Raw genomic sequence first — 26498 nt, forward strand, 5'->3', positions numbered from 1 at the left:
GAGCAGAACCAGAATGCTAGCTCTGGTCAGGAAGGTTCTTCCGCACCCCTCCCCTGCTCCCCCTCCTCCTCCATCACTAGAAAGAAACTAGAGAGAAACTAGGGTCACTGGGTCACTATGTAATTAACAGATGTGAGTCAAAAACATTGTGATAAATGTAGGAAGCCGTCCCTCAGTGTCTGGGCTCATTTTTGTCCGTTTGACATAAACTGGAATCACCGGGAAAGGGGAAACTTCAAATGAGGACCCGCCTCCATCCGACTGGTCTGTGGATGTGTCTGGGGGAGATTTTCTTCAGTAGAGATTGATGCAGGAGGGCTCGGCTCACTGCAAGTGGTGCCACCTCTGAGCAGGTGGCCCTGAGTTGTAGCAAGAAAGCAAGCTGAACAAAACCATAAAGGGCAAAGCCAGTAAACAGCACTCCTCCATGGTCTCGGCCTCCGTTTCTGTCGTAGGTCTGATGACGGACTATGACCTGTAAACCAAGTCAACCCTTTCCTCCCCAAATTCGTTTTGGTCAGGATACCTATCCCAGCAACAGAAACCAAGCCAGGACAGTATCCCTGGGGTCTCTAAGGATATCAATATCCATATTGTGCTGAAGTGCCCGTATGAAATAGAGGGGGTGGGATATGGCCCAGCCTGCAATGGAGGCTGCTGCCGGGTCCCTTAAACAGACCGAGGGGTGGAAGGCTGAGGTGGCCAGGAGGGATTCTGTCAGGCTCCTCTACTGGTCTTCTAGCAAGCTCCTCCACTCATTGATTTCAAAGCTTTTTTCATTAACTTCAAAGCTAGGAAATGGCTACTTAAGATCCTATTTCCTGTCATCCTGAGAGCCAGGTAATTGGGAGGTGACACAAGCCTACGCTGGCTTCCTTTGTTCTGACATGAATGGAGATGCTCTCATTTTCTAGCCCCGCTTTTCTCTAGGCTCCCATGCCATCTTTGAGGGACAGGGTTCTCATCTTTGCTTGGGAACCCAGTCTCTCTCCAGGCTGATAAGGTCTGTCGTGCGCAGCCTACCTGGTGGGAGGAGACCACTAGTCTGACCCCATATTACGTGAGCTGAGCCCGGATCCCTGGGCAAGCTTTCAGAGCTTGTGACTGTGAAGCCATACTTCCTGGTGGAGTGCTCTCTAAGGCCCTACACACCTATCACCAGGCCTGTTTAACCCCTATGGTTGGTAGGTGTGGTTCCACACTCATGTCTTTTTTCTTTTCTTTTGTTTTTCAAGACAGGGTTTCTCTGTGCAGCCCTGACTGCCCCGGAACTCGCTCTGTGTGGACCTTGAACTCACAGAGATCCCCCTGTTTCTGCCTCCCAAATGCTGGGACTAAAGGCGTGTGCTACAATGCCTAGCTATGATGTCTTTATCTTTGTATATATGTATATACATGTTCGTGTGTGTGTGTGTGTGTGTGTTTGTGTGTGTAGAACAGAGGTTGATGTCATTTGTCCTCTATTGACCCTCCCCCCTTGATATGGGGCCTTTCACTAAACCTGGAACTCCCAACTTCAGCTTGGCAAGCTGACAAAAGCCCCAGGGATGCCTGTGTCTCCCCAGTGCTGGGACTACAGGCACCCCACCACATACAGCACTTGACTGGGTACAGGAGAGCCGAACCCTTCTGCTTGCATGCCAAGCACTTTACTGACTAAGCAGTCATTGCGCCAACTCAGTCTTTATCTTATTGGGGGAGGGAGGGTTTCACTGTGTAACAGCCTTGGCTATCCTGGAACTACTATACCTATAGACCAAAGAGCATACCACCATAGCCCATCAGTGTCTCCCAGAGGCCTAAGGCTTGAGTCACTAAAGATGCTTTATAGGGTTCAGGTGAGAACAAGGAACAATCTGGAGCAGTGGTTCTCAACCTGTGGGTCGTAACTCCCTTGAGGTTTGCATATCAGACATCCTGCATATCAGATATTTACATTACGATTCATAACAGTAGCAAAATTAGAGTTATGAAATAGAAACAAAATGATTTTTATGGTTGGGGGTCACTACAACATGAGGCACTGCATTAAAGAGTCACAGCCTCAGGATGGTTGGGAACCTCTTCTTTGGAGTTTGTGATTTCCTGCAGAGACCTCCAGGATCGCCAGGCTCTTTAGCCTACGGGGAGCTGTCCAGGTGCTGACTGCCATTGAGCCCCTCCAGCCTCCTGCTGCAGTTTCTTTCTTCCTCCACGCCGCCCGCCCCCCCACCTGCTTCTCCCCACCCCCCACCCTCCCACCCCAGTCCAACATAGTCTACTTCACCCAGGGCCTTTATTTGAGATTATTCCTTGTAGCTTTCTCCGTAACCAAAATTGAGAGACATCTTCATTCTGCGGGTGGGCTCCCCTGACCCTGAAACTGTTTTAGAAGCAATCATCCAGTTACCAAGGGGACGACGCAGGAGAGCAGAAGCTGAACAGCTGGCCTGTGTGCAAGCAGGGAGCACGGTGCAGAGAACATGGGGAACAGTCGTGCTGGGAACAAGACTGGCTGTGGCAGTCACCAGGTGGGAATGCAGGCGGCAATGTCTTCACCTCGGTTCCACAGGATGCTGCCTCGAGAACAAGGGAGAGCGTGTTCCCATGCAAGAAAGGAAATCACTTCTTTTCCTACTGAGCCTGGAGCCTCAGCAAGGCACTTACTGGGCTGCAGGAAGAAGAGGGGTGGGTGGCTGGGAGGGAGCATGGAGAACAGCTTAAACTGGCTGATAGAAAAATGGAGGGATGTGACGAGGTCTGAAATAATAGGGGGCAAGGGAGAATATACCAGTATCTCTGTAGAACACCTGTCATGCCCAGCCCAGCAAAGTTAAATGCAGGAGGAAAAGGGAGTCACTCACAGAGCAGACTCTATAGGCAAGAAGAAGGAGTTGCTCTCCAGATCTTTTCTTCTTCTTCTTCTTCTTCTTCTTCTTCTTCTTCTTCTTCTTCTTCTCCTCCTCCTCCTCCTCCTCCTCCTCCTCCTCCTCCTTCTCCTTCTCCTCCTCCTCCTATTCTCTCTCTCCTTCTCCTCCTCCTCCTCCTTGTTCTTCTTCTCCTTCTTGTTCTTCTTCCTCCTGTAGTTTTAGGATGACCTCAAATTTACTATGTGCCCGAGGATGACCTTGAACTCCTAAACTGATCTTCCTTCCTCCACCCCCTCGGTGGTTGGATTGTTGATATTCACCATTACACCTGATTTGGGTGGTGCTAGAAACCAAAGTCAGGACTGTGCATGCCAGGCAAGCACTCTGCCAGCTGGGCCACATCACCAGCCCTAGCCCTGTCGGTCTTCCCTGCTTGCCTAGTCTGCTCTGTGTGGCTCAGAACAGCTCCCTGACTCTCCCATTATCATCAGCTCTTGGGGCCAAGGGCCTTGTCTCGAAGAGTAGTCTGAAGAGTTTGGCTTTTGCTCTCACCTTCAGCACGGGTAAACAGAGCCTGATCTTGCCATTTCCCTTTGGGTACTGGAATCTGGCTCCCTCTGGGGAAGTTTACCTCATTACCTCATTTACCTCATCCAGTTCCCCACAGGCAGTGGTGATGTCTGAGCTGGTAGTCTTGCTTTAAGAATCAACTATGCTAACACAGAGAACACTTTTAGTAATGACAGGGATTTATAATGTTAACACTCAATCAGCCCTCCATGGGGGCAGCTAGTCATCACACTCAACTCCTGCCTGATGCACTGTTCCACCTCCACCGGGCCATTTTCCCTCTCCTCTTCTCCACATACAGAGACATACCTATGTGTCACCAAATCACAAAAATACGAACTTGGCCTGGATCTGAAGAGAAGTGCTGATCCCCTTGGTCCTGGACACACACACACACACACACACACACACACACACACACAGGGTGCTGCCACCTGTCTGTCACTGATAGGTTCACATCTGTGGGGACCACCACTGGGACCTAGAGTTTGGGTTCCCAGCCCAGTTCCTTGTTGCTCACTGTGTAGCAATCAGCTCACAAGCAAGGCGGAGGCACCAGCAAACACTCTGTGGAGAGTAACAACCAGCTGGTCTTTCCTAGCCCATGGCAGATGTCTATCAAAAGTCATCCAGAAAGTTCTACTGTTCAGTTATCACGTACAGGAACTCTGGTCACAGAAGACATCACATCTCCCCTCTCCATGATCCCAAAAGGCAGAGAGAATCGGCTGACAAAGTAGACGCTGAAAGTGGCACCTGTCAGCATCTCCCCCTCCCTAGGTCAGGAGGAAACTGTCAGGAAGCTCCCCTCCCCTGTCCCCCCAGACACAACTGGGCATATTCTTCCACATGTATGCAGAGCTCACTCGGCAAGGCCACCACGCATGCGTAGAGAGTGGCAGCGTGTTCCTAATTAAGACTTAAGGTGCGGAAGCTCAGACTAGCTCAACTTGGCTGTGGATTCAGAGAAAGCGCGTGTTTCATGAAACTCCTCGCCCAACAGGGAATCCATGAATTATTGAAAGGATCGAAAAAAGGAGAGCCAGGGAGGGAGATCTGCTCCATTATTCATCAGGCCCGGAGTCCCCACATCCCCAAGCACAGCTGCTGGCTTTCACACCTACACCATTTCCCCATTATTTCGACAGGAGCGTTTCCAGCCCGCTATATTGGCAGCCTCAGAGCAGGCTGCCTTCAAGGCGTGTCCTCATCTGCAGCCAGCCCTGCAGAGCTGTAGCTAGGGATGGAGGCTGTCTCCCTTTCCACTCCGGTCCCAGCTCTGGGGTCCTTCAGCCTTTGGGAGCACCTTAGAGAACCAGAGGGGCTTTTCCACAGTCCCTGTCTGCCTAAGCAGCGGTAGCTTCCGTGTTAGCCACGCCCACCCCGCCCTAGCTCATTTGCATTTCAGACCTGAGTCAGCTGTCACTCAGACCTTGGTCCAGATTCCCCCTGCTCCAAACTCCCTCTCAGTCCCGTGCCTAGTGTTGAAATGCTCTTCACCCCTACATGTCCAGATCTCAGGACCCGGAAGTAACTTTCATATGGACCATGTCAGGTGTCACGCCCCTTCACCCACAAGGACTCAGAAGCATCCCAGGGGCCCAGGGCGAGATTCTCACCAGTTGGAGCTGCACGGGGAGGAGGGAGCCTGCGCAAAAAACTGACAGAGCCTCTCCGCCAAAATAATTAAGAATTACGAGATGGGAAAACTTGTCAGTAAATACAACAAACAGCCTTCCTAAGAAAGGCTGTGCAATTGCCCAAGCCATACTCTGATTATACAGAAGTGAACCTCAGAGAGGCTAACCAATTTGTCTGAGGTAACACAGCTAGTTAGGTGGCAGAGACAGGTTGAAGACCCCTTTCTAACGAGCCCACATCCTTTCTCTCTCCACCACTTAAGTCTGGGGCACATTGCCTTGAGCAGAAGGACTGAGGAGAAAGCCATGAGCATCCCCAGAAAATGCCCTTTGTAAAGAGTTTCATTGGAAAAAGAAAAAGTTGGCCATGGTGGCACACGCCTTTAATCCCAGCACAGTGGCAGAGGCAGGCGGATCTCTGTGAGTTCGAGGTCAGTGTGTAGCGCTTGCTGTTCTGACACTCGCTCTATAGACCAGGCTGGCCTCAAACTCAGATCTTCAAGGTCTTTTCATGGCACGGGTCCACCACACCTGCAGTTTAGTTTGTTTAGTGGTAATCTCTTTGGCAGCTTTAGTCTCTGGCAAATTTATCCAACTTTTAGTCATTCGTTCAACAAACATCTCCCTTGCCCCTGCTACACCCCAAGCCTTCTGCCTAAACCCGCTCATAGTATAACTAAGGAGCCTGCCAGTCAATTTAGCATTGCCACACTGACTAGTTCTGGGCCCAGAGAAGGGGGAGAGATGAATCCATAGACCACAGGGAATGAGGTGCCCTTCATATATGGTAGTGTCCACCCATGGTGTCCGAATCAGGTGACCTTAGCCACATAGGGCTTCCATTACGGCGTGCCTTACAGTCTGGTGCAAATGTGTTTACTGCTGATGGCTTAGTGTCTTGACCAAACTAATACGTGTTTGGGCCAAGGAGACAGCTGATTGGGTAAGATAGTCCTGACACATGGGAGACAGCAACAGGAGAATCCCTGGGGCTTGCTAGCCAAGCCTAATCAGGGTCCCAGTAAGAGACCAAACACACACACACTCACACACTCACATATATGCACGCACACACACACACATACACACACACTCACATATATGCACACACACACACACACACACACACACACACACACGAGAACCTTCCCCATCTTGACCCACTTCGTTGCCTGTAGGAATTTGACAGAGCTGCCGCTGGGAGCTCCCTGTGGCCTGCCTGGTCAAGCCTCCAAGCCTGCAGAGCATCCTCCCAGCTTGCAGCAAATACCACTGTGTGTAAGGTTCACAAACGTGTGGACAAAGGTATCCGCTGCCGTTTCAGAGAACTGAAGATGGGCAGGTGTTCCAGCCAGAAAGCAAATTCTAGCATTTTCCAAGCCAACTTGGCTGGATAGCCCTCACCACACCGTGGCTCCAGCTGCAAACTGTCTAGGGACCCATAAGCCTGTAAAATTAAGTTTGACAGTGCCTGGCATAACCCTGGAAGCCATGTATTCCCCCTTAACAATTTAGAGAAGGAGAAAGTTCTTATCGTCAGAGTCAGGAAGCTGTGAGCTGCAAACCCGGTTGTGTGGCTTGCCTTCAGGCACACACACACACCTTGGGTCTGAGCCTCTGCGTTAGCATCCGTGAAATGGGACTGTTGTGAAGTCAGATGGCTGAAGACCTGAAAAGCGCTTTGACTAGTGCCTGACCCTCTGGACCCAATAAACAACTGACTGGCGCTGGAGTGTTCTCGTCACCATCGGTCGCAGCTGGAGTGTTCTCGTTGCCATCAGTCGCAGTAGCTGGCACAGAAGGTGGGTCTGACTCAAGGCAGGTGTTCTTAATCCGGAAAGCATCCCCTGTTTCACGACAAACCCCCCCCCACACGCGCCCGCCCAAACTCTTCACCTAAAACCTCCACGAGGGTGCTTCCCCACAGCAAGGGTTCTCCCTTCGGTGGAAGACAGCATCCTTCAGTACCAAAACCCACCCACTACTGACAGCATAGGGCGGGCAGGCCCCGCCCAAGCCCCGCCCCAGACCCCGCCCTCTTCGAGTCCCGGGCTCAGCGGCGGCCACTGCCAGGGTCGCTGGCGCAGAGCGGCTCCGGCGGACTGGACGGGGCGGGTGCTCGGCAGGCAACGCACTACGTTCTACCTTACACCGCTCCACCGCGAGCAGCCCGCTAGGGACCTTCCACTCGAGTCTGGGGACGTGGCCGCGAGGTAAGAGCCAAGCTGAGCAAGAGGGATAGACTCTCGCCTTGTCGGGTGTCCGGGAAGCGACATCTCCAGTGGTGCCACCGCCACTGTGTCGGACTGGCCTCGTTACTGAGTAGCCAGGGGAAGGGTGGGGCGAGCACCGTGTGTGTGTGTGTGTGTGTGTGTGTGTGTGTGTGTGTGTGTGTGTGTGTTGATGATGATGATGATGATACCCTCCTCTTTGCAGACGCTTCCGAACAATTCACCCACTCCAAAGCCAAAGCCACACTTTTCCACCACAGACTTGAGCCAAACTGAAAGAAATGACCTGGTTGCGGGAAGGGAAAGCCCACTGCCACCTGTTGAGCCGGGCTGCGGGTCTCTAAGGGCCAAACTCCCCAGGCCGTCGGTCTGTGATTGGACTCACTTCCCAGGGGTCTTGGCCATTGGCAAGTTACCTGTCCATCACAGGACATCTGGTCTACCTATATTACACTCATCCTGCCTGCCCTGGGCGACAGAAGGATACCTGGGGAGGATTGGTAGCTGGAAGCTTTGCTGAAAGCCCCAGAGCTGGTAAAGACCTATGGTGGAGCTTAGGACATGGGGATTCCCCCTATACTTTGAGATACCAATGCCCAGGAGCACCCCCTATTTCCCTCACACACACACTCCAAAGCGCTCCTTTAATGACTCCATCTCTTTACCGGAATCCTCTCTTGGCAATTGATGAAGCTGCCACACGTTAACAGCTTTCACGTGAAATTAACCCTAGGGTTGCCAGGGATTAGAAACCATACTGAGTGCCTGGCTGAGAAGCCCTGCCATTGCTGAGGGAATCCCCTCTCAAGACTGGCTCCCAGGGTGCTTAGGAATGATCGTCTTTGTGTGTGGGCTTCCCATATTCCCACCCCAGCTACCCACCTTCTTATGACACAGAAGGCAAGAATCTCAACCATTCCCAGTCTGGAGGCATCAGAGTTTCGTGACCCCGCTGGGGGTTTAGGGCAGACATGGTAGCTGAACTGTTCACATACAGCTGGGCGAGGCCATCCTTAGTCTGTGATAGAAAGCGTGGACTCCAAGTCCAGTTGCTCGGCCCCTGACAGTGTGGCATTAGGTAAGTCACAGAACCTCTTGGGGTCTCCGTTTCCTCCTCTTGCATATAAAGCCAGGCTGGCAGTCGGGAGAACAAAGTGAGGTCTCTGATGACCGTATCCATTCACAGAAGAGTCTGGAACTGCCTCGGCTTCCTCACAGACTGGACTTGACCACGGGGCCACGTAGTGAGGTTACCCCATTAGTGCTCTGAGTGGGAGGGTGTGCCGTGACAGTTGCAGCTTGAGCACTCAGAGTGAGTTTAGATTCCCAGAGTAGAGGATAAAGGAGCTTTAGCTATGGATCCCTGCCTCTAGAGGGCGCTATCACCACCTCCCCAGGCTTCTGGTCCATTCACTGCAGACTCCTGGGTCACTGCCAGCTGCTCCTTTCCCATGCGCTTGTCTGTCATCCCATCCTGAGTTTGGTGTCAGCCTTACATGTTGGCAGAACCGGGGACAACTACATGTGATTTAGAGTCACCAATAAAGCCCCTCCTTCACCAAATATCCATTTCTCCCCAAGCACACCTGTCTGGTCTCTAATATTCCACCATGAGGGATTCCTCCCTTTGGTCCACTGCCTTGTAGCCCATGTCCGTTACTAAACCTTCACAGCAACGGCTTGTTTAGAAACATTCAGGACCTTAAAGACCAGAGGGTGAGGACAGAAGAACAGAAAGGGAAAGAGGTGGGGGTGCAGGAGAGAAAGGATGGGACTTTGCCAACCTTGGGGCCCCTAGAAATAGACCCAGTAGCCTGGGAGGAAGGGCTGGGCAGGCAGGTGAAGGACTGTACCTCAGCTGGGATTCTCTTTGGGAATAGGAGATGGCTCCTGTTGAGGAAGCCCTGGTAGGCGGTGCTGACTGGGGGTGAGATGCAAGGCCTTGTGGGAGACAAGGAAGCCCCAAAGCAAAGCCTCAGCCAGCCAGCCATTCAGCAAGCCCCAGCCCCAAAGGCAGCGACATAGTCTTCTTGGAATCTGGAGCCTAGGCAGTGGCTCTGGCTGTTTAGTTCGTTAAGGCAGCAGAGTAAGGACACCAAGGGAACTTTCAACACTCGTGCCTTCCTGACACACACACACACCCTCTGCCCATTGTGCCACCTCTCTGGAGAGAAGCAGAAGCAGAATAGTTCACCCACACCCTGGAGGGACAGAGGGACTCCACTGGAGCCATTCTGATGGTTTGTGGGGTCCTGAGTGTACCAGTGTGGGGCGTGCTGGAGAGCTGGGGGAGGTCCCTGCTGAGAGAGCCCATGCCAGCCTCATAGGGGATGGGTGGATGAGCATCACTTGACTCTGTACACACCATGTCCCGTCACCATTGACCAGTCCTGGCTTGTGGTATCCAAAGATGAGTGTTTGCAGCTATCCTAGGTGCTCCCGAAGGCAGAGGTGCAACCAGAAAGGAGACACAATGGATGGACCACTGATACATCTTAATGGCCTTGCATTCCCAATGGATGTCTTTTTGTTTGTTTTGTTTTGTTGGTGTTTTTTCTAATAAAGCTCCATGTCTCCTGTATCTCAGGCTGGTCTTAAACTCTCCACGTAGCTGTGGATGACCTTGAACTCCTCATCCTATCTCTAGTTCTCAAATACTGGGGTTATAGCCTTGGGCCACCATGCCTGGTTTATGCCATGCTAGGGACAAAGCTCAGGACCCTGCACATGGTAGGCAAGCACATTTCCAACTGAGCTGAGCTACAAGCCCAGCCCAAGGCACAACCATTCGTATACATAATGTTGATGGGGGCAGTGTGTCTTTATTCCCCATATGAGTGCCTCTCACTGAGCACGAGGGTGCTTGTGCCAACCCCTGAGCTAAACTTCAAGGCTCTGGGAGATGGGTATTCTAGTGTTTGTTGGCAATAAGGCTGACCTGTGTGTTGTAGGATGTCCCCACTCTCCACCTGGATACCAGGAGCGCCCTCAGTTACACAGTTACACACCTGACTGTCCTCAGACATTGCCTGGTCCTCCCCAGGGAGCAAGGCAGCCTGCAGTTAAGAATCACTGGGGAATCAGCTAAGAATAAACCAGGAAAAAAAAAAACCAGTCCCATTCCCTGAGGAGCAGCATTATGCGAAAGCAGCAAAAAGCAGTCAGCAGCGAGGTGAAAGTTATGGCAAGACGGGGTGAGGGTGAGGGTGAAGGTGTGAGAGGTGGGGCTGCCGTTTTCGAAAGGGGACTCAGGAAAGGCCTGCCTGAGTAGGTGAATTTCCGAAGGGCCGGGAAGAGCAAGATGTGCAGAAATCTCAGGACCTACCTGTCAAGCAGCCGCAGTGGGGGGTGGGGGGGGCTAAGGAGGCGGTGGCTGGGACTTGGGGGGAGCTAAGGAGGGGGTGGCTGGGACTCGGAGGGAGCTAAGGAGGGGGTGGCTGGGGCTCAGGGGGAGCTAAGGAGGGGTGGCTGGGGCTCAGGGGGAGCTAAGGAGGGGGTGGCTGGGTCTCAGGGGAGCTAAGGAGGACATGGCTGGGGCTGGGTGGTGGGGATGGGGTTAGGGGCAGCCGCCTGGAGTCTGGTAGTTCTTTCTCTGTGGACTTGGTGCTTTTGCTCTGGGCACACTCACAGCCTGCTAGGTGCCAGCGCCATCTTGACAGCCATTAGCTAACACTGACAGAGAGGTAAGCACCGTTTCTTCACCTGGTCTTGTGAAGAGTGGGGTCCAGAAGGGTGGAGGAACTTGAAGGTGCAGCGGGGCCGTGAACATGGACACACACAGACAGCCCATACTCTTGTCTCCTGCCACACTGTACTTGGGGGCTGTGCAGTTGGAATTTGCTCTATCCCTAAGCTCCAGCCCCTTACTAAAATCTCCCGGGGCCCGTGTTCTCTGAGGATGGTGCCCCACTACATGCTGGTGCTCACTGGGGATGGTTTACTCATATGCCCCGTGCCTGTCACCGTGGACCAGCCAGGGACTAGGAGTAAGCGGCACCTCCTGTTCCTAGACAAATCGCTTGCTCTTGACTTTGTGTGCAGTAACTGAACCATGTCAAGGTTATCTGCTGAGGTTGAGCCCAGTATCCCAGGAGGTCAAGGGACATGAGCCCAAGACTCAGAGGTGCAAGACAAAGCTGTGTTATGTGAGCCAGTGTCTCTCCAGGCCCTTGGGGTTGGCTTGCCATCTCTCTCCACTGCTGCTGGCCTGGCCTCCCCTGGACTCAAAATTAAATGTCCCACAGTGGAGCAGAGTTCTGAGAGCATGTCCCTCCCCAAGACTCTGTTGTCCCATGCGGAAGTCACAGTCAGCGTCTCAGTCTCAATTAGGCCCTTATTTGTTGAATATATGGGAAGCAATGTCCTTCTTAAAAATAGAGGTTGAAAAAAAAATAGCTCAGAACTGGGGAAAGGGAAGCAGCTCTCAGTGGCTACAAACGAATGGCCTCTCTGGTTGCTGACGCTCTGAAACCATTGATGGTTTTCCCTGCCCACAGATCCCTGGGTGAAGAAACAAGCAGAGTAGAGGAAGATGCTGCTGGTGCCTGGGAAATAGGCATCTGCCAGCCTGCTTGAGGGGCACCCAAGCTAAGGAATTCACCTCCCCGCATGCTGCAGTGAGGGCTACAGATGATCATGAGAAATACCCTTGACTTTGGTGGAAAACCAGGGTTATAGAGTTGCCTGTATCCTCTGGCCTGCAATGTCCTTTCCAGGGATGGACTGCATAAGCGAGGGTCCCTGGTGGTTCCATTAAGGGGAGGGAGTGTAGAATGGTGTACCCTGGGCGCTAACACCAGGTTCAAAGTCTGATAAGTGTCCTGTCTGTCTACTCAGCCTTTGGGGATGCTCCTAACTGCTATATCAGTGACCACACTGTCCCTTGTGAATGCAAACCTCGGCAGTCAATCATGGGCCCCTCCCCCACCATCTGTGTATTGCCACGTGGCAATGGCTTACTGGGTAAAGTTCCGGTGTCTGTCTCCAGCAGGGCTACATGGCATCTCCCTGATTCCACCTCCTTTCTCCCAGCATTCAGTTTCGTTTTCCCTGTCTACCTCTGTTCCCTGCACAGGCCCAAGACAGTTTCTTTATTAATCTATGGTAGTCACAACATACAGAGGGGGAATCCCACATCATTTGTCTAACTGGAGGATGATTCTGTGAGGTCATTACCATGAGCTCTGTGTGCATGTGTGTGTGTGAAAGAGAGACCCTGTGTGTGCGGGTATACATGTGTGTGCAGGTATACACATGTGTGCAGATGCATGAGTACAGTTGTATACAGGCATGTGGAGGCCAGAGAACAATGTCTCGGGTGTTGTTCCTCGGGGACTATCTACCTTTATTTTTTATTATTTCTATTTTTTTAGACAGGGTCTCTTACTGGCCTAATCACCAAGTGGATAGGCTGCATGGCCAACAAGGCCCAGAGATCTGCTCATCTGTAGAGGTGTGCACCACCACCCCGGGAGTTTTTATGTGGGCTTCAGGGGTTGAACTCATTCTGGCAAAGAAAGAACTTTACAAACTGAGCTATCTTCCAAGCCCCCATGAGCCAAATTTCATGGACAAAGAAACTAAGGCCACCAAGAGAACCATTAACGGGACTCAAGTCACTGAGCAGAAAAGTGGTGAAAAGGACTTGAACCTGGGTCCTATGCCTCATGAACCAATAAAATCTGTCAAAGAAAAAAATATAATCAAAACATCTAACCTAGGGATAGACGCTTGTAAAATTGTCTTCCTTCCATCTGAAATGAAACTTCCAGATGGAAATCGTGTGATTCAAGAGACTCATCCGGGCGTCACCACCTCTAGGAAGCCTTCCAAGATGGTCCTATCTGGCACTTTGTGTGCCTTGGGGGCATTCTTGGTGCATGGTAGCAGCCAGCCTCCCCCAGTGCTGTCCCTTGAGACCAGGAACACCCACCAGAGTTTCCAGACTGATTGCCCAAGTAGCAACCACTGCTGTGTCGTAGAAACCCAAGCACACTACGGCTCTGCCAATGCCTGAGACATTTGTGTGCCTAAGTCTAATTGTGGGCTTCCAGAGGTCAGCAACCAGGGCCTTTGAAGCAGGTTCCCTCTCTGGAGTCTGGTCCTTAGCCTCTCCCAGAGGCAATAGGTCTCTTGATCTGCCAGAGGCCTGGCCTCCTGCTCCCCGGGGCTGCAGGGCCTTGTGGCTGTCAGGAGCAGAGTTCTTAGCATGAACAATGATGTGAAGGGTTTGGGGCAATTAGTGGGTCTCACCCCTTGATGAGCACTTGGTTTTCTAGTCTCTCACCCCCTAGCTCCTGCCCCCTTTCCTTTGCTTATATACACACACACACTTGTAGTATGACTCCCTAAACTATATGAATTATTTCTGTGTATTTGTGTGTGCATGCATGCATGCGTGCATGAGAGCATGTGTAAGTGTACATGAGTGTGTGTGTGTGTGTGTGTATGTGTGTATGTGTGTGTGTGAACGTTGTGTAACTTTTGGCTGGGAGAAGTGGACAGATGTCTGTTCTCCCCAGATAGGGCACAGACAACAGACCAGAGAACTGATTGCATCCCAGGATAGGCTGATGAACCAGTGAGTTTATTGGGGTTCCTTATAGGGGGTGGGTGACTCGGAGGCAACTGCAGCTTCTAAAAGCCCACTCTGGGCTAAGCAATGACCCCAGAAAGCTGCATGACTCCCAGGCAGCTCCAGGCAGCTGTTGCCTCCCTCCCGCAGCTATGTGTGACCATCACCTTGAGGATTCACCTTGTAAATCTTGTAACTTTTCTACATTCCTAAGCTTGATCATTTTTATGAGTTTCTGGGCTTTTTTAAAAGTTTTCTTTGCTTCCCCATGAGTCTCTTCTCTCTCCTGAAGGAAGTGTCTTAACATGGCTATACTGTACAAAGCAAGTCTACCATTTTAATGCTCTGTGTGTGTGTGAGCGCACACACGCGCACGTATGCGTGTGTGATGTACATGTATTTATGCTCATGTGTGTGGGAGGAGGTCCATGTAGAGGCCTGAGATTGACTTCAGGTGTCTTCTTTGGTCCCTCTGCTGCATAGTCACTGAGGCCGGGTCTCTGAACCCCAGGTTTGCAAACTGGGCTGGTCTAGCATACCAACTCTGTCTCCACATCCCGAGCACTGGAATTACATGTGGCTGCCATGCTTGCCTGGCTTTTAGAAGGTTTCTGGGGACCCATGCTCAGGTCCTCAGATGGCGGGCATTCTAGCCTATGACTCATTTTACCAGCCTTTGCCACCTTAAATGTCTAATTCATTGACATTTCATCATCCAGTGTGGTGAAGCCAGTCTTGCTCCCAAAAACATCATCACCCAAAATGGAGATGCACCCCAATAATCACCCTGGCTGTAGCCCCCATTTCCTTGAGAATCCGGCAACCACCAGTCTGTTTCCTATCCCTGTGACTTCATCTTCAGACTATTTTATATAAACGTGTGATATGTAGCTGTATCTGGCGCCTTTCATTTCACACTTTTCAAGCTGAAACCTGTATTGAGATTGAGATTTCATGTGTGTATGTGTGTGTGTGTGTGTGTGTGTGCGTGCACAGATGTGTGCAGTGTGCACACCCATGCAGAGTGTGGAGGCCCGAAGAGGGCACTGGGTGTCCAGCTCCATCACTCTATACTTGGCCCCCTTGAGGCAGGGTCTCTCTGAACCTGGGGCTGAGCTGGAGTCCAGGAAGGCCCAGTGATCCTTCTGTCCCCCACCATTAACACCCCCCCCAGCCCTGGAATTACAGGCACACGTGACCACACACACCTCCTATATTGGTGGTGGGGACGTGAACTTGAGTTAGATGCTTTCATCACAAGCACACTCTTACCCTCTGAGCTAGCTCACCAATCCAAGGGAGTCCTCCCCTTTGACGGACCACACGGTTTATCCATCCAGCAGCTGCAGACATCACTTTTAAGCAGTAACAAGCATCCTTCCAGGTTTCTGCTCGAGTTCTTACCCTGGTTCCCTGTGACCACAGCATCTGGGGAGTGGCAGGTGATGTTCCCGCAGTCACAGTATAGGATGACTGGGAACTTGAGAGGGAAACAACTTAGACCTCTGTCTATGCAGGACAGGTTCCTAGCCACAGGTTCCTCCCCACCAGCGTCAACCGTCTGATCCCAGACACCTACAGGACGGCAGCCAGGCACAAGGGTCCCCGTGTCCCATACTTATTCTTGCCACACCTGCCAGGTCCAGGTACTGTGAGTTCCAGGCCAAGGTCAAGGGGCTGAATTCTAAGAAGACTCCTTCCAAATCACAACAGTTATGGTGGGAGGATGGCTAGAGCCCCTTTGCAGCATCAATGGATAAGAGTGTTTGGGACAGGAGGAATCCTGCCCTTCGGCGGATGTGACTGTCACCTGATGTCCAACCTGGTCCTATTGCAGGTGCATACTGGTACAAGGCCTGTGGTCAAAATCAGAATGTGCCCAACTGCGGTGTCTCTGTGCTAGGCCCAGCTCTGCCCTCATTCAACACCTGCATACAACTCCACAAAAGGAGTTCTATTTTTAGCACCCCAGTATAGATGCAGAAAGTAAGATAGAGTGTCCTAGTCAAGGTCACTCTACCAGGAAGGGCTGGAGCCAGAACCGGAACTGGCAAAACGTTCAAATGAACAACTTACGGCTTTTGTAGCTTCTTGGGAGATGGCCCCAAGATGGGAATAACTGGCATTGAGTAAATCCTTCCAGGCCACCTGCTTTCTCTATGCTGAGAACATTGATTGGCCTCTGCAGACATGAAGGACAGGGCCATAGGCTGGGGGTGTCAGTTCTCTGAGGGTTAGGGCTGGTCCTGACATCCCTACCCCTGTGTCCCTAACCCCAAGTTCAGCCCCAGGCACGAGGTGGTAGCTGGCCTTTGTGTGACCTCTGTGCCTTCCTCAGCCTTCTCTGAAGTTTTCCTACAGAGACCCCTTCCTCCGTGTCTCATGGTTCGCCCCACATCTTTCTACTTCTAGAAACTTGATGGGGGAACTGCCACCCTGTGCCAGGAACTATGCCAACTCCTATTTATGATGCCATATTGCATGGTTCTGGCACTTCCCACTTCAGTGTGCCAGTGAGAGTTCCTACTAGAGGAAATAGAGATCCTAAGAGGCTAATTCCAGGCAGAGCGCCCAGCTGGTAAGCCAACTGGGAACTGGAGGACCAAGGCCAGAGCAGCTATGAGAGGGCCGGATGTACATTGGGCCCCAAGTGTGAATCACCTCATACGCCCCTTGCTATGTCCCCGAAGCAGGCTCTGTGATTATCCCCATGGGAGAAGGCGGTGAACATTCAGTCTAGAGTGTGAGTGGCTTGCTTGGATTTCAGCTCAGCTATGAATGCGTCTGAAGCTGGGGCAGGGAGGGAGTTCTACCTAGCAGGGGGCTGGGTTGGCAATTATGGTAGTGGTGCTGCTTCTCTACTGGAGAGCCTCCACCCTCAGATCCCTGCAGTGGATACCGGCGCTGGATCAGGGAGAAGCAGGGCACGGAGTCAGACAGGCAGGGGCACAGGGGCACATTGATTGAGAGCTCACTGTCAACCCCAGTGCCAGCAGGTGGTGGCTAGCTATTAAGGGGGCACCGCTAGGTTCACCCAGCTTCCAGATCAATTAATATCAAAACCAGCATTATTTTAACTGCTGCCTCTGAGGAGGACCTGGCATAGGGAGGCATACAACAGATCCATATTGATTTCCTCCACTCCCTCTCTCTCTCCTCCAGATAGGAATGTCTCCCTCTCGATAAACATGTCGTTGTGGGCAGGGTGAAGCCACTCATCATCTGAGGTACCCGGGGAGCCGTGCTGTGCAGACAGGAGGAAGGCAGTGACTGGGAGCTGGCCAGATGGAGCTGGCCTGGAAGAAGGGGGGTGAGAGATGCCAGGAGGCAGCAGTGGCCTGGTGTCACCTTTGTCCTACCCTAGAGAGGGCAGATTCAGTATGAGGTGACAGAAGATCCAGCATGGGGTGATGGCTGGGAATCTCTCTGCTTGGGATGCACATAGCTCTACCTGGGGTGACACTTACTGGATGAGTGGCCTCCTAGGGTTGTGTTCTGGGGTCTTCCTGAGGAAACCCCTGTCTCTTTGGAGGACCACACCTAAGTTCAAATCCTGCTCTAGCTGCCCAGAGCAGAGCACCTCCCTCGGCTTCCACCTTATACTTTGTAATATGGATCATATCCTCTGTCATGTCGTCTCTGCAGGCTTGGGCAAAGAAGCCGGCGAGGTAACACAGGCCAAAGCAAAAGTAGTCAGTGCAGCTGATCCACAAACACTGCTCTGTGGGTCCCTCCATGACTGACAGCTCTCCCAGGCTCCCGTGGGGATAAACTTCCGATGGTCAGGTGACATAGTATAGATGGTAGGGAAAGTGGAGGAATGAACATTTAAACACGAGGCTGAGGATGCAGCTTAGTCCCTTAGCCAGTAGAGGACTTGCCTGACGCGCAAAAGCTCCAGGTTCGATCCCCAGCATCGCAGAAGAGGAAGCATAATGGCGCACACCTGTAATATCAGTGACTTGAGAAGGAGAGGATCCAGTCTAAGGTATTCATGGCTACATATCCAGTTTGGGGCAGCCTGGGCTACAGGAGACCGTATCTCAAATACATACATACATATGGACATATGCACGTAGTAAGTAAATAAAATAAAGTAAGAGTTCTACCCTACCACCTTTATGGTTCATGGTAGAGCCCTTTGCTTAGCCTGCACAGGACCCAGAGCTCAATCTCCCAGCAATGAAACAACAAAACAACAATTAAAAAAAAAAATTCCTAGAGGGAACAAGTCCCTGCCGAGGTCTCAGCCAGTGTAGCCTGGAGCTGAGTGAGTTGGTCAGAAACAAGCCAGGAGAAGTGAGAAAACAAGATGACAGTGAGGTATGGGGGGGAGGGGGTTGTCACTCCCAAGAGCTGGCTGCAGCTGGCTCTGGCTTCTCCTCCTGCAGCCAGCTCCCCCTCTGTTTCCTGAGCAGATTGTCCCCATCCCTGATGTCTGGGCCTTATGCCAAAGTGGGGCTGGGGGTGCTGAGGACCCTGTTCGTGATCTGCAGAGTCTCCATGTGACCTGGGCATCCCCGCTCTGAGGTCACTGGTCTATAACCTCCAGAGCAAAGCACCCTGCTTCCAGAGGATGTGTGCCCCTGTTAACTGGCACAGCAAAGCCTGGGGCAGGCCGGCTGGAGCCCTGGGAAGAAGGAGGAAGAAAAGCTGTCCTGGGGAGAGGGGAGAACACTCAGTGTTGGCCTTGAGCTGAGCCCAGAAGGTTTACAGCATGTTCATTTATACCATTCACTATGGGGCTACTTCCAGGGTCCCCAGAGATACCCAAGTCCCAGAAAGCCCACACATTTAAACAGTGGTGTATTGACAAGTACCCATGCTCCTCCTATATATTTAAAACCTTCTCTGCATCACTGGTACCCGCTCTTACAGAGAAAACACTGTAAACTGCTGTGTCCTTTACTGAGTCGTGACCTAAAGAGTCTGTACCTGCTCCATGCAGACACAGTTTAAAGAGCACTGGCTGGACCTGGTTGTTTGGGTTCATGGCCATGAAGGACTTCCTTATATGGAACTCATTATTGCACTGGTGTGAGGGTATCGGATCCCCTGGGAGAGGAGTGACAGACAGTCATGAACTTCCATGTGGGTACTGAAAATTGAACCTGGGTTCTCTGGAGGAGCAGCCAGTGCTCTTAACCACTGAGCCATCTCTCCAGCCTGTCATTTGTTAATTTTAACATTTGTTAATTTTTCTCTCCTTTTTGAGACAGAGCCTCACTCTGTAACCTTGGCTGTCCCGGAACTTAATATGTAGACCAAGCTGGCCTTGAATTCACAGAGATCTGCCTCCCTCTGCCTCTGGTAGTGCTGGGATTAAAGATATGTCCCACCACACCTGGCAACATTTGTTAATTTTAAAATTACAACACAATGCACATATACACACATGTATAGACATCTATATAGTCACACACATATACATATGCACATGTGTATAAATATACATGTATATAATTACACTGTGTGTATACACATGCATACATACATATATACACATGTGTTCATGCATGTGTGCACACACACAAATACGTGTGTGTGCACACCCCACTGGAAACATCATCTATGCCCTTAGCAGCACATTGGGAAATGCAGAAGACTAAATTAAAGAGACTCCCCTTCCCTGTCCCCTTTCATAATGCAAGGTTGAGGTGACAGAGAAGTCTGGTACACCACTAGGAAAGGAAAAGGGACTAAGTTCAGGTACAGAGTAAACTCAGCTAAACACACCTGTCCAACTGCCAGCCCCTGAGAGGTTCTCTGAGTACATGATTGACTTCTAAAAAAGAATCGCCTTGGGGGAGGGAAATGGGAGGCTGGGAGGAGGGGGAAACTTTTTTTTTTCCTTTTCTCAATAAAAAAAAAAAAAAGAATCGCCTGTGTGTTCAAACTCAGAGCCTTGAAACTGACATTTAAACTGACACCACCATGAAGGGCCCTGGTGTGAGTGTAGGACCCCAGAAACACACGCTCACATAGTAATACGTGTTCTCCCCGACACACCCATCATACGAACACACAATAGTGATCAATTTAAAATTCAAAGGTTAAGTAAGATAATCTGCGACATTATTAAAAAATTGAAGAGAGGGATTTACAAAACAATGCTATTAGGAATGAGATTAGGGATGAAGGTATGGACCAGTAGGAAAATTTTAACACACAATTTAACACACAAGAGAATATCATGAATTTACAATGGGTGATTTTCCTGAAAGTAATGTGGGAAGAAACAGAAACTGAACGGGTTGCCGTCATTAAAGAAACTGAGAGGAATTTAAATGCAGCCACATTCAAAACTAGGCCCGTGAAAGGAGTGTGTGTGAGAGTGTGTGTGCATAGTTTCACGCGCAAAGGTTGACTTTGTGATGATGTGTCTCAGGTACCAGCCACTTTGGTTTTGGAGACGGTCTCTCACTGGCCTGGAGTTCGCTTTGGTTTTAGAGACGGTCCCTCACTGGCCTGGAGTTCGCTTTGGTTTTAGAGACGGTCCCTCACTGGCCTGGAGTTCGCTTTGGTTTTAGAGACGGTCCCTCACTGGCCTGGAGTTCACTTGCCGGCTGGCTGGTCAGTGCGCCCCAGGGATCCCCCGTTCTAGAATTAGGAGCTTGCACTGCTGTGCCTGACTCTTTTGCATGAATTCTGGGAAGCGAGTCACAGCCCTCTTGCTTTACTTCTGAGCTCTCCGCCCCCCCACCCCGTGAGGCTTTAAGGCGAGTTTTTACCAAACCCCGAAGGAGCTGGTCTTCTCAATGTGTCACGTAAAGAAGGGCAGTCTGAGCATTATGAAAATTTCCAGTTACTCGGGTACGGTCAACGAGAAGACCAAGTTCTCTTGGCCCTTTTGTAGTTGGCTGCCTGTCCACTTCTGCCCCTGAGCCACTCCTCCCCTGCTTCCTCAGCATTGCCTCTGCTTCAGCGCCATGTAAAGGGGAAACAGACAACATGTGGTCCTTCGGGTCTCAACTCTAATTTAGTGTAATACTTCATTTTTTAGACAATGTCTCACGATGTAGCCCTGGCTGGCCTGGAGCTTGCTATTTAGACCACGCTTACCTTGAACTCCCAACGTTCCTCCTGCCTCTGCCTCTGCCTCTGCCTCTGACTCTGCCTCTGCCACTTCTGGGCCATCACACCCACTTTTCACATTTTTTAGTTGTTTATCCATTTACCAATAAGGGATATCTAGACTTGCTACTTGGTCATAAGGATGGAAGTTCAGATCCCAGCATCAGCATAGGGCACCACATATGTGCCTGTAACTCTGGCTCCAAGCAATCTGATGCCTTCTTCCGGCCTCTGTGGGTGCCTGTCATGAGTTTGAGAGGAAATAGGAGAAACATGGAAGGAGTTGTTGGGGGAAGGGTGAAGAGGATGTAAATAGAGTACTTACATGTATAATTATAAAAACATTAATAAAACCAGGAAAATAAATAAATAAAGTCATTTCACAAAAGGGGAACAGTAATTTGACTATAAATTAAGATGCCTTGTGCAATTGGTAACCATATGTGGTGGTTTGAAAGCAAATGGCCCCCAAAGGGAGTGGCACTGTTAGAAGGTATGGCCTTGTTAGAGTAGGTGTGGTCTTATGGGAGGAAGTATATTACTGTGGAGGTGGGCTTTGAGGTCTTATATATGTTCAAGGCATGCACAGTGAGACAGACCACTTCCTGTTGCCTGCAAGTCAAGATGCAAGACACTTGGCTATTCCTCAGGCACCATGTCTGCCTGCATGCCATCATGTTGTACCACGACGATAATGTACTGAACCTCAGAAGATGTAAGCCAACCCAATTAAATGTTTTTCTTTATGAGAATTGCTGTGGTCATGGTTTCTCTTCACAGTAATAGAAACCCTAGCTAAGACAAGAGGTTGGTACAAGGGACCAAGTTATTACTGTGATAGACTTGACCATGCTCTTGTTTGAAGGAATATGGACCATGGGTCTGTGGATAGAAAAGCAGTCGAACACCTTAAGAACTGTTTCCTGGGCCATCCTGGTAGGATCATAGAAAACAGTGGTGCTGAGTGTGATTTGAATGGTGGGCACTTAGACCAAGAGGTTTCAGAAGAGAAGAATATTAATATGTGGTCTAGAGTCTAGGCTTGTGATAGCTTGGTGAAGAATCTGTCTGCTTTGCCCTTGTCTGAAAAGTCTGAGGCTAAAGTGAAGAGATTTGGATTGTCTTCATTGGCAGAGGAAATCTCAAAACTGCCTAGTATAGACTCTGATGTGTGGTTATTAGTGGTCACTCTAATGAAGATTTATAATGAAAAGGAGCAAGCTGAGCAGGTCAATTACAAAATGTAAAATATCAAGGACAAGAGGAGCACCAGGAAGTGGGATGGAACTAAGACCTGTGCTCAAAGAGATAAACAGACTAAGAAACAGAATAAAAACAGTGGTGACCTCAGGGCAAGATCCCACCCGGATGAATTTCCAACTTGTGAAAAAGAACTAGAGAAAAGTTTAGAACTGGATGTGGTGGTGTACACCTTTAATCCCAGCACTCAGAGGGCAGAGGCTGGTGGATCTCTGAGTTCTAGGACACCCAAGTTTAGGCAGCGAAGGAAACCACAGAAAGCAGCAAACTGGTGAAGATGTAAATGAACAAGGGGGGCATGTTCCAGTCTCAGCAAGCAGCAGAACTTGACAGTTTTGGTCACATGGTTCCGGCTTTCAAGTCAAAGATGGAAGAAAGGTTTTATGGAACTTTTCCTCCGTAACTTAGGAAAGCTGCTGAGGCCAGGCGTGTGTCAAGGGTGTCCCTGAACGGAGACCTAGTAGAAAGGTCATTGGGTGAAGCTGTGAAGTGAAGCCTGGGTTGCCTTGGAGACCCCAAGATATTAACAGAGTCATAGGATACCTGCCGAGGAAAGCTGCTAACAGGAAGTGGAACCAGCCCAGAAGAAAGAAGTGTGTTGCCATCAACAAAGCTGAAAGGAGTTGGAGACCTGAAGAGTGTTTTGACATTAGACATGAAAATGCAGAATCTGGAGTTTGCCCGGATGGTTTTTAGCCTTGCTTTGGTCCAGCGTTTCCTCACTATGCTCCCGTCCCTATTTTGGGTATGGTAATGTATACCCTGTGCCATTATATGCTGTAAGTATGTGATCTGCTTTTTATTTTGATTTTACAGGGGATTACAATGAAGAGCTTTCATGATTTTCAGAAGAGACTTTGAACTTTAGACTTATTTAAATAAGTTTGAGACTGCTATAGACTATGAAGGCTTTTGATGTTGAACCGAATGCGTTTTTGCATTATGATTCAGCTACAAGCCTTTGGGGGTCAGGGAGAAAATGGTCCCCAAAGGGAGTGGTATTATTAGGAGATGTGGACTTGTTGGAGTAGGTGTGGTCTTACTGGAGGAAGTGTGTCACTGTGGGTGTGAGCTTTGAGGTTTATATACATACATACATACACACACACACACACACACACACACACACATATATGTACTCAAACCATGCCCAGTAAGACAGACCACTTCTTGTTGCCTGCAAGTCAATACGTAGGACCCTCGGCTGTGTCTCCAGCACCGTGTCTGCCTGCACACCACCATGTTGCACCATTGTCAAAGGGACTAAACCTCTGCAGATGTAAGCCAACCCAATTAAATGTTTTTCCTTTATAAGAATTGCTGTGGTCATGGTGTCTCTTCACAGCAATAGAACCCCTAACCAAGATACCATGGAGACAGGGATGAGAAAACTGGGTACCATGTTATTCTCGCCATCACTGTGAAGAGTGAAGTCCACAATCCCGAATGCTGAAGTGGATGTGGACTCATGGACTCCAGGTGCTGCAACCACTTTGGAAAACAATTTGACACCTCCGTAGTCATTGTCACAACCCCTGCACACCAAAAAAAAAAAAAAAAAAAAAAAAAGTCCCTTTTTTCTAACTTTACTGAAGGAGGCTGAGAAATCTTAAAGATCCTGCCATAGTTCCCATAGCTATGAAGTTTCAGATTCTCCTTTCTACTCCCTAGTAGACAAGGACTCTCTGAGTGCCGCTGAGGTAGAAACAGGCCCCCAAATCTGCCCATCATAAACATGAACCCTGTTGGTCCAGTCTGGGCATCCAGGTAACTCAGGACACCAGGCTGCACCACCATGATGCGCCAGCAGGGGGCCAGGTAGCCATCTGCCCTCTTCCCTGGTAGGGCATTGACTCCTAGCACTAGAATGCTACCTCCTTTCATGGGTTGTAAGAAAGTGAGCATTGGAGGAGGAAGAGGAGGAGGAGGAGGAGGAGGAGGAGGAGGAGGAGGAGGAGGAGGAGGGAAAGTGAGCATTTATTAAACAAAACCATGGAAAGGAAATAGTAAATCAGAAAAATAAATTCATTGTAATAATATCAATATGACCACTATGCATAGTTCTAAATCCATCATCCCACGCTAAAAGATAGCGTTAAGCCTTAGCAAACAAATACATAGTATTACCATTTTTTGTTGTTGTTGGTTTTGTTTTTTGTTTTCATTTATTCGTTTGTTTGAGACAGGGTCTCACTATGTAGCCCTGATTAGCCTGGAAGTCACTATGTAGACCAGGCGGAGCTCAAACTCACAGAGATCCACCTGCCTCCTCAATGCTGGTGTGCCCAGCCCATTTGTTGTTATTTAATACTATCCTTACCAGCATTAGCCGTGGCTGCTAAGAGCCTGCTAAGTGGCCAAGACATATGTCGTGTAACTTTCCTTAGAGAATGGCGTGTCGCTGACTTGAGCACTTGGCTGTAATAAAGGAAGGTGAGTTGGCTTCTTGATGTGTTTGTACTTGCGTTCACATCTATTTCCCTGCTAGCAGTTCCCAGGGGCAGGACTGTTGGAACCCAGGGAAATGAAAAATCCTTAATGCTTTCCGGATGAGGGCTACTGTTTTACGTCCCTGTCTGCATCAGAGTGATTGTTGGGAAGATGACTTTTTCAGAGTTACATCTTCATGTGTTCTCTCTCTCTCTCTCTCTCTCTCTCTCTCTCTGTGTGTGTGTGTGTGTGTGTGTGTGTGTGTGAGAGAGAGAGAGAGAGAGAGAGAGAGAGAGAGAGAGAGAGAGAGAACTTGTGCGGAGACCTGAGATTGAAGCTACAAATCCTCCATTGTCCTCAGTAGCTCTTCCGTCTTCCACCTTATTCATTGACACAGTAGCTCTCAGTCAAACCCAGACTTCACTCATGACTCTTCTCCCTAAGGCAGCTTGCTCTAGAGAACAGGCTGGAATTCCAGGTGAGCTTCCATGCCTGGGTTCTGGGGATCCAAACGCTGGTGTGTTCCCCCACTCCCATCACTCCTCCCCCTACCCCCGCCAGCCCAGCACAGCAAATGATTGGCCACTGAGCAGCCCTCTTAGCCCCTCACCCTTTGTTCGGAGGTCACTGTGGATCACATACAGCTATAGGAAACACGTGGCGACTCCATATGCCTTGCGTCCACATCCACCCCACCCTCCGTTCTTGCAGAGTGTTGCATCTCCTCACTCTCTCTGCCTCTCCCATCCCACCTCCCCTTCTGGCCCCAGCAACCACTAATCTGGTTTTTTAATAGTTCTTTTCATCATTTCATTGTTATTAAATACATGGGTTCATATCCGGGCAGTGGTGGCACACGCCTTTAATCCCAGCACTCAGGAGGCAGAGGCAGGTGGATCTCTGTGAGTTTGAGGCCAGCCTGGTCTACAAGAGCTAGTTCCAGGACAGGCTCCAAAGCTACAGAGAAACCCTGTCTCAAAAAAAAAAAAGAGAAAGAAAGAAATAAAAACAAAATAATAAATAAATACATTGGTTCATAAGCTAAATTCTTCTCAAAACCAGAAGAAATAAGTTTACTGCTAGAGAGATGGAGAACGCATCCTTGGCAGGCCTGGCTCTAAACCAGAAGAAATGGAATATGGGTAGCGTAATTTAAGAGTCTTCCTATGGCCATACTATATGGTAACTTTTTCCTCAATGTTGTTATTATATACCCACAATGAGAGGAAGGGAAGAAGGAAGGGAAGGAGGGATGATTTGAGTTTGCACCTTGAATGCGCAGTTTAGCAAGGTGGGGAAGGCACAGCAGCCTCTGCCATCAGGAAGCAGAGAGAGATGAACGCAGGCACTCTGCACGTTTTCTCTCTTTGGTTCAGTCCAGGACCCCAACCCATAGTAATGGTGCTGCTCACACTTAGGGTAATCTCTCCCCCCCTCAGTTAACCCAATATAGAAAGCCTATCACAGACACGCCCAAAGATTTGTTCCCTAAGTGACTCTAGATCCCGTCACATTGATAATATTAAAAACGCAGGTCAAATTAATTTTAATAATATATGTATGTATGGTGTGTGTGTGTACATGTGTGTGAGCATGCGCATGCCACAGCATGCATGCGGAGATCAGAGACGGCCTAGTGTGTCGGTCCTAGCCTTCCCACTTGCGTCTGTTGCCATGTAAACCAAGCTAGCTGGCCAGTAGCTCCACTTCTCATCTCACAGTAGGAGAACTGGGTTTATAGAAGCAAGCAGCCATGCCCAGCTTTATATGGGTTCTGGGGACGGGGGATCCCAACCCAGGTCCTCACACTGGTAGAACAAACACTTTACCCACTGGGTCATCTTCTTGGGGCCACTGCTGTGTGTTCTGT

The 26498-nt window shown here is 50.0% G+C and overlaps 1 protein-coding gene across 1 annotated transcript in view; it reads left to right on the plus strand.

Moving 5' to 3' along the window:
• The first annotated feature begins 7113 nt into the window (after positions 1 to 7113).
• Cacng5 (calcium voltage-gated channel auxiliary subunit gamma 5) overlaps positions 7114 to 26498 on the plus strand; it is a 46875-nt gene continuing 27490 nt past the window's right edge. Inside the window, exon 1 of the mRNA XM_041635890.1 lies at positions 7114 to 7272. The gene's annotated coding sequence lies outside the window, so the exon portion shown is untranslated. The remainder of the gene's footprint in view (positions 7273 to 26498) is intronic.

This window comes from Microtus oregoni, unplaced genomic scaffold (genome assembly GCF_018167655.1).
Source record: "Microtus oregoni isolate MIOR12 unplaced genomic scaffold, Mior012 000048F_ref0000485, whole genome shotgun sequence".
Taxonomy (NCBI): Eukaryota; Metazoa; Chordata; class Mammalia; order Rodentia; family Cricetidae; genus Microtus; species Microtus oregoni.